Raw genomic sequence first — 3,386 nt, 5'->3', positions numbered from 1 at the left:
CCTAAAATTTTATACAAAATTTCATACAAAGGCAAATAAATCATTATTAAAATGTGAAAACAAATGAGAAATTTTTATTCAACTAACTATTCAGAAACTTTCCTGCTCATTCCAAGATGTATTTCCACAAATAAATTATCTAAAAAGGATAGAAAGATATGAGATACAAGAAATAGTATTAAGCAAAGAAACTAGTAAACTTATAGATACGTATAAAGAAATGTTAATATGGACATAAAGCTTGGTAAAGAATTGTTTATATATAATGCAAATGAAATAACTATAATATAAAAACCTCAAATATATATAATTAAAATTAAAAATGACTTTAACAAATTGGTGACTTTAGTGAAAGGAGAAGAGAGTAGAAATATACCAAAGGTTGCTTCTTATTGTGGAGAAGGTTATAGTCATTTTGATTCTAGGGTAGATTTCATCAGGATTGGGTTCATTCTTGATTCAATTTTTATGGCCGGATAAGTGAGTTGCTCTGACTAGCCAGTTCGAGTCACCTTCCCATTTCTGTGATGGTGAAGGTGTGGACATAGTGACTGAGAACCCCACATGGAGTGAGGAAAGAAGTTTCCTGAAGAACAAAAAAGGAGAACTAGAAAGCCATACTTTATAAGTACTCCAGACCACAACAAATGACACTATCCAAGTCACTGAAGGCTAAATAAAGAAGCAACAAAAAAATCAAATCAGCACATACTGGGAAATGCGATTGTTAAAAAAGCCATTGAGCATGATAAATTAAAAGCATAAAAGATGATGGTAAAAGTAAAATTAAAATATTAGTAATCAGAATAAATATAAGGGATGTATAGATGAGTTCCATCCTTTTAAGGGATGCAACTCATCTATATCCTATCTATAAGAGACACATTCTAGTACAAAATAACATCAAAAGTTTGAAAGTAAAAAAATAGATATATCGAAGGAATTCTAATGAGAAAAATATTGAATGGTTAGAATAAATGTAACAGAGAACTCGAAGAAGAGAAATGTTAAACAAAAGGAATATTTTATGTTGATAAAAAGTTACAAACCACCAAGAAGATATTATAACCACCCAACTTTCTGGATCAAGCATCATAACATCAAAATGTGTAAAGTAGAAAGTGTAATAAAAAAGAGTAATTGACAGCAACCACATCATAATGATGACTTCAACATACCTCTCTCTCAGATATGACTAGATCAAGTAGAGAAAAAATATATAGAATATATTTCTTTATAAAGATATGGGCCCCAAAAATGTGTGATTTCCATAATCTTTGATGTGAAAGTCAGAACAAGCAAAAACTCATGCAATTTTAAAAATTTAGAGCCTCATCTAAAAAACTGATTTCTGTAAATGTATAATTACCCTTGAAAACAGAAGAATAAATAGAAAAGGAATCCATGAGGTTTTAGTTCTTCTTCTTTGATCTTCTTTGATACTGATTTTAGCTAATGCTATAACGAGTACTTATATGTTTATGTGTGGCAATGGATGATTAGATAGATAGATCCATCTTTGAGAATCTATCCTCAAATAATTGTTTTATCCTTTTACAGCTACTCCATTTAAGACTATCTCAGAGTTTATGAACCAGTACAAAGCAACATAAAAATTTTATGAGCATATATGGACTAGAAATGTATCTTTTAAAATTTATTTTAAAATTTTGAAACTGAATAAAAATAATGTTTTAAATAAAGAAATATGAGCCAAGACTGATTTTCTGGGGCTAAAGGACTTAGTTTTGGGGTCACACAATCAGCAAATATAGAAATAATGCAGAAGATGTCTTGATCATATAAGCAGTCATGCCATCACTATGGAAAGTATCAACACCATGAACATTCATATTATTCTGCTGAATTCACAAGATCGTATGGCTTATATGCAGCAGAATATGTGCTGTGGAAGGGAACTTATACATTTAATTGCGTCATGTAGAAAGGATACCATTCACAGGACTTAAGACATAGCTCATACCAACGATACAAAATCCTTTTATAGTGAAATAACTAGAAGCTATTATAAAACCATGAAACACATTAGCAAAATAGAAAAAAATACATTTCGTATCTCAAGTAGTATTAACATCATGAGTACTATGAATTCACAGACACAAATGATTAATTGAATTATGCTTCAATATTTTTTGGTGGAGGTCTGATCAAGGTTCCCTTAACAAAGACCTCAACAGTTTACTCTTTCATCATGGTTGTGGACTTGCAGTCTAAACCTCTCTTACGTCAGTGCTCCCTATCACAGACTGGTCAAAGTCAGCATCCTGCTGCTTAGCAGGAAAACATTAAATAAACAGAATTAGTAATTCGCCTTCAGAAGGTCGCCTTACAAACGTTACACCAAGCTTTGTTCCTATTTTATGGTTTAAGAAATTGATACAGTGAGGGATAAGTGACTTGCCCAGATCAGGCTAGTCAGTGGATAAATAAAAACAAGATTCTGTCAGAGCACAGAAACCAAAGGTGGCAGGAAGGAGGGAATTCGGCAATATCTCAAATAGATAAAAAAAAAAAAAATGTAGTGATGGAACTATGCATGGAAAGTCTAGTAATGCCCATTGCATACATACAAAAAATATGTTTCAAATAAACATTTAAGAAAACTTTTCAACCAGAAATATAATTTTTCTTTATTTACAGAAAAAAAACTTTGATATATATTTTTTTATTTCTGATGTGATTTCTTCTTGGACTCACAGATTAGTTGGAAATGTGTTATTCAATTTATAGCATTTGATAATATCTAAGATATATTTTGTTGTTCATTTCTAGTCTAATTCTATTATGGTAAGCAAAAGTACTTTGTATAATTTCAATCCGCTGAAATTTACTGAATCCTGTGTTATGACTCAACACATTATCTATTTTGGTCAATGTTCCATAGGCACTTGAAAAAAAATGCATATTCCAGTGACTGGGTGTAATATTCTATAAATGTTAACCTGATCAAATTGGTTGTCAAAATCTTCTATATTATTACTGAATTTTTTGTTACATTTTATCAATTACTAAGAGTAAGGTGTTAAAATCTCCAAATATTATTGTGGATTAAATATGATTATTGATTTGTCTATTTCTCCTTTTAATTCTTATGGTCTTGGTTTCATGTATTTAGAAGCAATATTGCTAGCTGCATACATATTGAAAATTCTTATTATTTCCTAATGAATCTACCCTTTTATCATTACGAAATGGTCTTTTTCTCCAGTTATATGCTTGTTTTAAAATCTAGTTTTCTGATATAAATAGTTACACCAACTTTTTAATTATGAGGGTTTATATAATATGCTTTTCTATCCTTTTTCTTCAACCAATCGCTATCTTTGTCTTTAAAGTGTGTTTCTCGTACATAGCAAATAATTGTG

The sequence above is a fragment of the Pteropus vampyrus genome, unplaced genomic scaffold (genome assembly GCF_000151845.1).
Source record: "Pteropus vampyrus isolate Shadow unplaced genomic scaffold, Pvam_2.0 Scaffold56, whole genome shotgun sequence".
NCBI classification, from domain to species: domain Eukaryota; kingdom Metazoa; phylum Chordata; class Mammalia; order Chiroptera; family Pteropodidae; genus Pteropus; species Pteropus vampyrus.
Note: the sequence above shows the minus strand (reverse complement) of the source record.